This window comes from Manis javanica, chromosome 3 (genome assembly GCF_040802235.1).
Source record: "Manis javanica isolate MJ-LG chromosome 3, MJ_LKY, whole genome shotgun sequence".
Taxonomy (NCBI): domain Eukaryota; kingdom Metazoa; phylum Chordata; class Mammalia; order Pholidota; family Manidae; genus Manis; species Manis javanica.
Window position 1 is genome coordinate 148,995,969 of NC_133158.1, and position 12,282 is coordinate 149,008,250.

The window sequence follows — 12,282 nt, forward strand, 5'->3', positions numbered from 1 at the left end:
TTTTTAAGCAGGAATTCTTCATTTCTTAATTTTAATGTAAAAAGATTCATCAATATTTTTCTCTCATGATTTGTGTGCTTTTAGTTTAATTAATAAAACCTTCTCAGCCCTGGGTTATAAAGAGCTTAGCAATATGTCTTTTATATTTAGGTCTCTGATCCACCTAAAAAATCTCTTTTATATATGATACAAGGAGCCATTTTTATTTTTCTCCTCACGGTAATCCATCACCTACTTTCATCTTTCATGTGTTTCATGGGCTTTATTTGTTACATAAGTTGTCATATATACATATGCCTCTTTCTGAACTTTCTGTTCTATTGCATTAGTTTATGTGTTCTTGCACAAATCTCACACTGCCTTTAGAACAATGGCTTCATTGTATGTATTACTCCTCTTTTATATCACTGACCTATTAATGAACCTCTACCAAATAAACTTTAAGTTTGACTTTTTCAGAAATTTTTAAAGAATTTTTATTAAGATTGACTAAAATTTTTATTAAGATTGTATTGAACATATAAGTTTGTATAAAAATTATATCATTTTTATACTAAGTCATTTTACCCGGAATCATGGAATAGCTCTTGTGGGTAAATGGTTTACTCGTCCCAGGCTGGGAACATGCTTTCTCCCGGAGCTACACTCTCCATTTATTTAGATCCTTTTCTTTGGACTTTTATTAAAGTTTTTAACTTTTCTCTAAGTAGGGCTTGAGTGTTCATGGTTAAATTAATTCCTCAGACATGAAATCATGATTTTTATGGTTTCAAGGGTGGAAATTATGAAAATAGGTATTTTATTATATTTTCTAGTTGGTTATTACTCTATTGATTTTTAATGATTGATTTTTTGCCCAACTGAATTCTTTTTAGTTGTAATAATTTGTAAATTATTTTGCTCCCTAGGTTTATGATATCATCTGCACATAGTGATGCTCTTCTTTCTTAACTTCCATTCTTTCCAAACTCTTGCTTGCATTTTTGCCTCATAGCAGAGCATTGACTAGAACCCTTGGCAGTTGGTAAACATTGATGGTAAAAGTGGACATACTTCTCCTGTTCCTCCTGGAAGATAATTATATATGTGTATCTCATGTTTCTGTATGTCTTATAAGCAAAGACACTGACTGCCTTTCTATAATCTCTTTTCAGTGGTGTCTGCATCCAAAGTAAATGGCAGTTTTGCTTACAACCTTGAAAGAAGTCTCCCTGAAAGGAAAGGAGCAACACACAGCAGCAATTCACCGGAGAATTCCGCTTTATTAGGGAAAGGTGCTGGGTTATATAGGAAGGGGCATATGGTGATTGTGGTGTTACTTCTACGGGGCTGGTGGCTGTTGGCTAGGTGCTGGGATTGGGAGGGGGGCGAGAGGTGATTGGGCTTCAGGTGGCGCCGGCGGGAACCGAGGACCCTGAAGAGAAGCCGGAAGTTTGCCATCTTACTGATAGGGACCCTTCATTCCCCCCTTTCTCCTCTATGGGGTTGTGGATGTTGCTTTCTCTCTGACTGCTTCTTGCTGAACAGGGGCGGAGAAGGGAGTGAGGGCTTGAGGATTGGGAGGAAAGGGTTGATAGGACTCCCCACAGTAAGGATGAGTAGATGTGGACTTCTTCAGGTTGGAAATCAATGAAGGTTCCCTGTAACCATAGGTCGAGGACCTGTTGATTCCAATGGTGCCAAGAGGATATGGGTGTCAGGAGCCAGGCGTCTGCGGCCATTGCTTCCAGGAACAGTTTCCAGTGGAGAGAGAGGTCCATCTCAGCATGTGGTGAGGAGGTCACGTGAGGGTGAGGGATCTTCTGTGGCCAGAAGCTGGTAGTTCCTGAGTAAAAGCTGGTTGAAAGCTTGATTAGAGATTTTTCCAACTTGGGATTTGATGAACTTTATTATACAGGGTAAGAAGAGACAGATGAGAAGAATGACTATTATGGGGCCTGCAATGGGCCAGACCCAGGTAAGGAGGGGGTTTGTTAGTATTGAAGAGAATGGGTTGGAATTGGAAGCAAAGTGGAGACTGGAGGCAAGGTCGGTGAGTTTGGTGATGTCAGTTTCTACAATGCCGGATTCGTTGATGTAATAGCAGCACTCTTCCCAGAGGAAGAGGCAGGTGCCGCCCTTCTTGGCTGTAAGCAGATCTAGGGCCCACCGGTTTTGAAGGGTGACTTTAGCTAGCGAAGTGACCTGTCTTCGGAGAGAGGCTAGGGAATCGACAGTGGATGTCAGGGCTCCCTCAAATTTGGCGTCGAGATCTCTAACTGCCCATAGAGAGTGACCCAAGGCTCCTCCCGAAAACCCTGCCCCAATGGCTGAGGTGATCAAAGAGATACCGACCATGATGGGAAGGAAAGCAGCCCTTTTTGTGCGCAAGGGCAAGGGAGGTTGGAGCTCAAGGAATTCTGCCATGCTGTAAAGTGTAAGCTGTGGGATTAGGGTGACAAGAATGCAGGGTGTATCGGAGTTGAGAGGCAGTGAGTTGAAAAGACTGCCATTACACCAAAAGAAGTATCCCGGTTGTGTAAAAGTCTTAGAGCCGGAGGTAGGGGTGTAGATAGAGAGGCAGTGAAGTGCGCTGAAGGGGGGTGGAGTTGGGCCTACACAGTGGTGGATGGTGAGATTATCTGCGTATTCTGGTTCCCATAGGGGTATGTCTGCCAGGGGGCGAAGGGGTTGTCCTTCTGCATGGAAAGAGTAGTTGGAAATATTGAGGGGCACGGCGGCCAGCAGTGGGCGCTGTAGTGATGCACACAAGAAACAATTGGTGGTGTTGAGGGTGTGGTTGAAAAAGATGGTGGTGTCTTGAATGAGCTGTAACCAAGACTAGGAGGAATAAGAAGATGAAGAGGGGCCATCAAGTGTTTGGATAATGACTTTCTTGGAATGTCTGATATCTGATGCAACTTGAGAGATCTGGGAGCGAGAGAGAACATACTCTCGAGAGATATGAAGGGTACCGTGGGGGGTCAAGGACCCCCCATAGTAAACTGAGGCTGTACCTCCAGCAGCCCATCGAGAGTCCCAGGGATCTGGGATTGATAAGGAGAATGAGCCGTTGGGATATTTCATGAAACGGTTGGAGGAGTAATACTGTGGGTACTGGAAGTCACCCATGTAGTGAATGGCGCAAGACCAGTAGGGACATCCCCCGTAGGTGTCTTGCCACTTGCCATCGCTTGCAATAGGCTTGTCTTTGGTCATAGAGGAAGCAGAGGTAGGGAGAATAAAGGTAGCTGTAAATGAACACTTCGGTGGAGGGAGGAAAGTGGAGGTACAAAGGCTCAGAGCAGCCTTTCAGAGGGCAGTCTAATGTGGCAATGAGGGCAGTAACTTTTGTTTGATGCTGTGTGTAAGTCTGCCTGACTTTGAATCACCATACAAAGGAGGGTGGGGTGGCGGGGAAGACAATAGGAATGAGGAAAAAAAGCGAGAGAGCAGTAAAGGAGGAAAAAGTCATGATTCGGGTATGGATGGCAAAGGGGGTGCACGGGAGATGCGGAGCTTCAAGGGATCAGAGGGATGAGGCATGGTAGAGTAGACAGCATCTTGGGCTGTATCCAAAGGACTCTGGATTGTGACTGATGGGTCTTGGGTGTCCAGAGAAGGTGGGTCTTGGGTATTTGGTTTCAACCTGGAGATATGAATCCAAGGGGTGACATAGAGTTATCAGGCAGTGAGAGCTTGGTGGCTGAGGGGGTGCAGAGAATAACTGGGTGTGGACCTTCCCATTTCAGGGTAAGAGAGGGCCGATCCTCTGGCGGCTTATAAAGCACTAGTTGGCCGGGCTGTAAGACAGGAGGATTTTGGGAGGCGGATGGATCAGGAAGGAGCCAATCCTGATATTTCCACAATTCAGTGCAGAGGAGAGAGAGTAGTGGAAGGGCCATATTGGGAGGAATTGGTCCTTTGTGGGAAGGGAGCCCTGGGGGTAGAATCGGGCGGCCATACATGATCTCAAAAGGCGACAAGAAGGAAGGTTTCTTTGGGAGGGCTTGAATGCGGAGTAGAGCTAAGGGAAGTAAGCGAACCCAGTCAAGGTGTAGTTCTAGAGATAGTTTGGTCAGGATGTCTTTTAGAGTCCTATTGGCTCTTTCTACTTTTCCTGAAGCTTGTGGTCGATAAGGACAATGTAAATGCCAGGGGAGTGAGAGCGACTTGGAGAGGTTCTGGTTAATTTGGGCAGTGAACTCAGGGCCGTTATCTGATTGGAGGGAAGTGGGCATCCCGAACCTAGGAAAGATCTGGGTGAGGAGGATAGAGGCAACCGCGGACGCTCGTTTGTTAGTGGTGGGGAAAGCTTCAACCCATCCTGAAAATGTATCTACTAATACGAGTAGGTATCTGGTGCGTCGTACAGGGGGCATATTAGTGAAGTCTATTTGCCAATCTGCAGTGGGGACATTACCCCTTGCTTGATGAGCCGGGAAGGGTCGGGCCTTGAGGGGGGTATTAGGGTTAGTGCGTTGGCAGATGGTGCACTTGCAGGTGATTTGGTTAAGTAGGGTTTTGTCTTCAAGAGAGAGAGGACAAAAAGATTGTAAAAAACGGATCAAGGATTGGAGGCTGGGATGGAACAGATCATGTAAGAGGCGGAAGAGAGACTCTTTGTCCTGGGAGCAGAGGGTGTCTTGTGATAAGGCTAAAACTGCAAGGGCAGATGGATTGTTGTCTCATGTGTCTTCTGATAGGGCAACTGACCAGGCTACTCTGTCAGCTTTGTTGTTACCTCTTGCAATGGGGGAGTCATCCTTTTGATGTGATTTGCAGTGGACTATGCCTAGTCGGTGTGGGAGTTGTGAAGCCTCTAGAAGTTTAGTAATTAAGGCTGAATTAGTTATGGAATTTCCTTTTGTGGTGAGGAGGCCTCGTTCTTTCCATACTGCCGCATGAGACAAGAGAATGTGGAATACATACTTGGAGTCAGTGTACAATGTGAGAGACGTGTCCCAGGCCAGAGTGCAAGCTCTGGTGGCTGCAATGAGTTTGGCCTGCTGATTGGTTGTACCAGGGGGTAGGGCTCGTGCCTCAATGACATCTTCGAGGGACGCTACTGAGTATCCTGAGTAGTGGGTGCCCTCATGTTTAAAGGAGGACCCATCAGTAAACCAGATGAGGTCAGAGTGTGAGAGGGCTCCTTCGGAGATCGTGGAGTGGCACAGAAGGAAGTTGTGAAGGGCTTCTAGGCAATTATGCGAGGGAGTATGAGGAGAGTAGGGTAGAGGAAGAAGAGTGGCCGGATTCAGGGGCTGGCAGGGGAGGAAAGAAATGTTTGGATTTTGGAGGAAAGAGGAGAGTAAGGTCAGGAGTCTGGAGGGAGGGAGAGTCTGTAAACTTTTGTAGGTTAAGAGATCTTTTAGGTGATGAGGGGACAGAATGGTAAGGGGCGCTCCGAATGTTAGTTTATGAGCTTCTTTCTGCAAGAGCTGTCCAGCGGCTAATGCCCATAGGCTGGGGGCCCATCCCCGAACTGTGGGGTCTAATTGCTTGGAAAGATAAGCTACTGGGGCAAAGGATGGGCCATAATATTGGCCTAGGACTCCTAGAGCTTGACTGGACCTCTCATGAATGTATAATGAGAAGGGTTTTGACAAATCAGGGAGATGGAGAGCTGGAGCTTCCACAAGGGCTTGACGGAGCTTAATGAAGGAGTGTCAGGGTGAGGATGATAATGGTTCTTCAGGGGGGCCCTTGCTGAGGTCACATAGGGGTCTTGCCAACAGGGAGAAGTTAGGGATCCATGCTCTAAAATACCCAGCCAGGCCTAGAAAGGAAAGAATTTCTGTCTTGGTTTTGGGAACAGGCAGGTCAGAGAGGAATCATTTTCTGTCTAAGGTAATGGACTTTCTTTGTTGAGACAGAAGGAATCCAAGGTAAGTGACAGAAGGGGAAGAGATTTGAGCTTTGACGGGGGATACTCGGTAACCTCTGGAAGCTAGAAGGTTAAGTAGAGATGCAGTGTCAAGTTGAGACTGTTCCCACGAGGGACTGCAGAGTAGAAGATCATCTACATATTGTAATAAAGTGGACTCGGGGTGATCATGGTGAAACTGTTTGAGGTCTTGAGCTAGGACTTGTCCAAAAATATGGGGACTATCTCGGAAGCCTTGTGGCAAAACTGTCCAAGTAAGTTGTTCAGAATGTCTGGTGTATGGGTCCATCCAGGTGAAGGCAAAAAAATCTTGGGAGGAGGGGTCCAGAGGGATAGAAAAAAATGCGTCCTTGAGATCCAGGACTGAGAAGTGGGATGCTGAGGCAGGGATCTGCGATAAAAGGGTGTGTGGATTTGGAACTAAGGGATGGATAGGGACAATGGCCATGTTGATGAGGCGAAGGTCTTGGACAAGGCGGAATGATCCGTTGGTTTTTTTAACAGCTAATATGGGGGTATTAAATGGGGAGTGAGTGGGTCTGAGGTAGTTTTTGTTTAAGAGATCTTGAATGATAGGTTGGAGGCCTATGAGGGCTGAAGTGGTTAGGGGGTATTGGGCCTGACAGATATACTGAGAGGGGTCACGTAATTTGATAGAGGCAGGGGGACATAGGGCCACAGAGGGGCTTGTAATGTCCCAAACTTTGGGATTTACAGGGTGTATGAGGCGGAACCGGAGCTTTCATTGGGTAGAGGGGGGTTGTCGGCTATGAGGGCCATCAGAAAGGGAGTACTGGGGGCTGTGGGAGTGGATATAGTTATGGAAACGTGGAGGAGGGAAAGGATGTCTCGTCCTAGTAAAGGGATGGGACACTGGGGCATAACTAGGAAGGAGTGGGAGAAAGGTATGGGATTGTCTAGGATTGTGCATAAAAGGGGGGGGGTTTAATGGGAAAATCTGTTTACCTCCTACCCCGACTATAGGAGTAATGGCTGGCGTGGTAGGGCCCCGGTATTCTCGCAAGACTGAGAAGGTGGCTCCTGTATCTAGGAGGAAGGAGATGGGGTGACCATCTACTGTTAAAGTAACCCTGGGCTCCTGTTTGGTGATGGAAATGGTCGGGCAAGAAGCCCCCGGGCCCCATCAATCTTCTTCTGCCAGCCCCAATATGGCGGGCTTAGGATGGGGGTTGTTCGTCCAGCCTCCCCTTCGGGTGGTTGGGCAATCAGACCCCCAGTGGCCCTTTTTGTGGCATCTGGGGCATGGGGTGGTAGGAGATCTGGGGGAGGGGCATGCCCTTGACCAATGTCCCTCTTTTCCGCACTTGAAACAAGCTCCTGGGTGGGGCTTGTTTGTAGGGGGGTGCCCAGGTTGTGGTTTTATCAGCTGGGCCAACATCTGGAAATTGGCCTGATCAGCCTTTTGTTTACAGCGTTCTTTTTCCTCCTCCCGGTTATGGAAGACTTTAAAGGCCACTGTTAGGATCTCAGTCTGTGGGGGGTAGTGGGGCCCTGTTCTAACTTTTTGAGTTTAGCTTTAATGTCAGGGTAGCTTTGAGCTAGGAAGTATGTCATAAGGACATGTCTTCCTTCAGGTGTTTCTGGGTCCAGGCTGGTATACTGTAATAGGGTTTGAGTGAGTCTGTCTAAGAACTCGGAGGGGGTTTCATCTCTCTTTTGAATTATGTCTTGGAGCTTTTGAAAATTGACTACTTTACGAGCTGCCTTTTTCAGACCTGCTATTAAGCAGGAGGCAAAAATATCTCGAGTGGAGACCCACGGTGGTGTTATAATCCCAGTGTGGGTTTTGTTAGGGAACAGCAGTGGGGCCAGGGGGATAGGTGGGGTCAGTCCTGTGGGTTTCAGTAGCATGCATTTGGGTGAAGTCCCAAACTCGTCTACGTTCTTCAGGGAGGAGAGTATTGGCCAGGAGCATGAAAATGTCATGATGCGTGAGGCTGTAAGACTGGAGGGTCCATTGAAACTCCCTGATGTATGTTGTGGGATCAGTGGAAAAGGAACCTAGGCGTTTCTCTAGTTTGGCTAAATCTCCTAAGGAGAAAGGGACATGAACGCGCACGATGCCTTCGGATCCTGCTACTTCCCGGAGGGGGGCAATAATTTTGGGAGGCCCTCGGGACGAGTCTGAGGGGGACTGAAGGGTTCTGGCTCAGTCTGTGCGGGGCAAAGCCACAATAATTTTGGGAGGCCCTCAGGACCTAATCTGAGGGGGCAAAGACGGATGAGGCTCCTGGAACTTAGTTAGAGGGGGTGCTGAAAGGCTCAGGCTCAATCTGCGGCAGGTGGGGGAGGTGAGGGGGACGGAGGAGGATGGGGTGAGGTGCAGGAGGAGATGGTGGTGGAGGGAGGGGAGGAGGGGGAAGGGAGAGGATGGGAGGCTTCTGCTGGGTTGGAGGCAGCGGTGGCGGCAGCGGCGGTGGTAGAGGAAGGGGGAGGGGCTGTTGTAGGAGAAGAAGGGGAAGGGAGAGGACGGGAGGCTTAGCCAGGGGGAAAGAGGCAGCAGCGGCGGAGGGTGGAGGGGTTGTAGGAGGGGGAGGGGCCGAAGGGGGAAGTCTGTATAGGTAATTGAAGATGGACTGGGAGTGTGTGGTGGGGAGGGAGACGGCTTGCAGGCTAGGAGAACTTGCGGCGGGGAGCAGGTGGTGCAGAGGCTGGGATTTTGAGCTAGGAGGTGGAAAGCTTCGATATAGGGAATCTCCTTCCATTTTTTCAGGCGCTGGCAGTAGTTAAAGAGATTGCGAGTGATGTTAGGATCAAGAGTTCCCCCTGCGGGCCATTGGTTGTTATTGTCTAGGGGGTATGTCGGCCAATCTTGGGACCAATATTTACGGAGAAGTTTTGGTTTTATATCAGGCGTCAGGGAGAGGGTAGCCAGATGTTTAAGCAGACATTCAAGAGGTGAACTTTCAGGGAGGGATGAGGAGGCTCCCATGGCTAAAGGACAGAGAAGGAGACAAACAGGGGAAGACAAACGGAGATCCTCGGACTGGAAGCAGACCGCAAGGAGACAAAGGGCGTCCCCAATGATCCTTGGTGGTCTGCGGAAACTCGTACACGAGTCGGAATTTCTTAGGAAGTGTGGGTCGTCACCCAGACTTCCCTAAGAAGGCAGTTTGCCGGAGTCACAAGGTACCTAGCGCTAGGAGTTTTCGGCAGACAGAACAGATTTCCGCGGATGGAGCAGAAGGAGGAGGGGGGGGAAGGGAGCGTTCTCATCCACAAAAGAGTCACCTCGTTTATGGCTGTCGGAGGAGGGGCCTGAGGGTCCGCCGCAGCCGTGAAGGCCTGAGGTGGGGAGAGTTCCCTCCTCGTCTCCGAGCGTCAGGGCCTTGCCAGACGATCACGGTCAATGGCACTGCGATAGCTCGGGGAAGAGTGGCCGACTCCGGGGGGAAAACTTACTTAAAGGCCAGAGAGGAGTGATGAGTGTGATGAGCCAGCGCCAGAAAAAGAGGATGAGGGCAAGCTGCTGCTGGTGTCGGGGGGAAGACGGGGCCCAGTTGGGGTGTCCCGTCTCCCGGGTTTCGGCACCAATGAAAGGAAAGGAGCGACACACAGCAGCAATTCACCAGAGAATTCCGCTTTATTAGGGAAAGGTGCTGGGTTATATAGGAAGGGGCATAGGGTGATTGTGGTGTTACTTCTACGGGGCTGGTGGTTGTTGGCTAGGTGCTGGGATTGGGAGGGGGGCGAGAGGTGACTGGGCTTCAGGTGGCGCCGACGGGAACCGAGGACCCCAAAGAGAAGCCGGAGGTTTGCCATCTTACTGGTGGGGACCCTTCACTCCCTCCAGAGTGAAGAGTAGGCACTGCCCAGGATAAATTGTTTGTGTTCCCTCAGCTAGTGCAGGGTTCTCTCCCATAAAGCATTCTCTGTTTCATGTGCAGGGGTCACCTGGCCCTCTGCATGTGACTCTGTGGGATTTAGGCTTGGGGTACTGGCACAAGAAAATACTGACATACTGTTCCTATTGCTGTAATAAGGGCCTTTATTTCTGAACCATGATCCTCCCCCATATTCTGCCATGAAACTGCAGCAAGTTAATTTATCAGCTTGTAAGAAGGTAAAGTCTACAAGCACCTGTTTATAATAGCCCAAATTTGCAATAATGCAAATGTCCATCTATGGTGGAATTGATAAATTATACAACATTCATAAATTTGGATTAAAATTATGTTGCAGCAACTGGATAGCTACTTGGGAAATAAAAATTGAGCAAATCTTTTCCTAAATCCTTGTACCAAAATACATTTAACAAGTAAAAATTTAAATGTAAAACAGTGACTCCACACTAGTACAAAACATGATATAATTTATTTTATGTTTTGATGTGAAATGTTTTATGCAAAATAAAGGAAAACAGTACTTAACTTGTCTGAAAAATAAAAACTTCTTTTAAAAAATAAACCATAAAAGGATTAACAAGTAACCTGAGAGACTATTTCTTAGACCTTGTTTCTCCCAACTAATGAAGTCTTTGGTTACCTTTAAGTTATTCAGCCATACAACTTGTTTGGAACAAAAGGGATGAATGACAATGCTGAAGTTAACTAAGCCCTTTGCTCCCAGAAAGCAGTAATGGTTGAGAGACTCCCACCTTTATGTTCTGAGAAATGGCTAAATTCAAAGGACCACCATGTTGTGGCATTTTCCCAGGTAAGACCTACCCACACTCTTGTCAATAATTCTTTTATTTACCTGCCTATATACAACTCAGACCCACTTCCTTTCCTTGGAGTTGTTTTTCATTAATGTCTATTACAATTACATTGTATCCCAATTACAACAGCCTGAATAAAATAATCCCCTTTAAAAATAAAAATAAATCATAAACAAGATCAAAGTATAATCAACAAATTCATAATATCTGAATATTAAGTATGGCTGGATAACTTAAAGGTAACCTAGCAATTGACCAAAAACATTAAAACTTTTCATAATGCTCAGTACTGGTGAGAATGTAAGGAAAATGGGCAGTCTTAGTATATTTATATTTATACTTCTGTTATTGGTATAACTTCTTGATAGGTGCATAACCAGATCTGTCAAAACTTGGAGCAACTTTAGCCCAGCAATTCTAATGTTAAGAATCTACTTGTGTATGTACTCACAAAAACATTCAATATATGTGCAAGGATGTTTACTCAATATTGATTTTTAGAGCAAAACAACAGGGAAAAGGTACATGTTCTTTAACAAGGAACTAACAGTTCATGCATCCAGTCAAATAAAAAATAGCTATATAATAGGAATGAAGTTCTGATATAAAGTTATCTTCAAGATAATTTTTTCCTTGAAGAAAATAAGATGTAAGTATGATCGCATATGATTACTAGGTTCCATTTCTATGTATATGTGAAACTGCTAACAGTCATTGCTTCTGCACAGTGAAAGCATGACTTCCTTTTATAGTTTTATTTTATTTATTTGTCATATCTTTAGAACTACATTTAAACCATTTTCAAGTCTGACTTAATGGCTTTCATCTCAAATCCTTTCTGGAACAAATCAATTTTAAAATATAGAATCTGTGTCCACCAATTTCTCTGTATCTCTTACTCCTGACCTTGCTAGGCTGGCCATATTCCCTCCAACTCCAATGCCTACCACCACCAGTACCACCATATATCAGCCCAAATACCTCAAGTCTACTATATAGACTCTCTCTTGCTTTCTCCCCTGCCCCCACTGTTTTTCTCTCCCTCTTTTCATTGCACATTTTAACATCAAATGGGAAGTGACATAATACAGTGACTTTTGTGGTTCTGATATCCACATTGGATATGGTAAGAAAGGAAGGAGGTAAATGCCTCACCACAACCGTTTCCCCTTTATTGTTATCTAGCAGAGAGCCAAGAGCTGGTGACGTTTCAAAGGAAACTGACAGTTACAGAGATCAGTATACCAGAAACCCATCATTATTTAATCTAAGCTCTTATACACCTTGCATCTGGGCATTTAAAGGTCTTCAGGATAGGCATTATTATGCTGTCTATGAAGACAGAGGAATTGAGCCACAGGAGAGATTAAGTGGCTTGTGAAAGAATTCAAAGCAAGCCCAGTGTTAGAAATCACAATCAGCTGTCAGATTCCAGCTTTGCCACAGTGACCAGACAATCGATTCGATATCACTTTTCACCTCTACAAGACTATTACTTCTAAGGCCTTACCATGTCTCTCTTTCATTCAAGATTTAAAAGTCCTCATAAACAAATAACCTTTCCATTGAAAACTATACCTAAAACTCTGGGGTATTTCTCACTACACAGCCCAGAGATACCTCTGCCCTTGTGAGAAGACAATGAATGAGGAAAAGGAGGAATGCAGATTTAATATCCACCGCAGTCACTGAATTACACTGTCATTTTGAATGAGTAATTTCACTTGCATGCTCT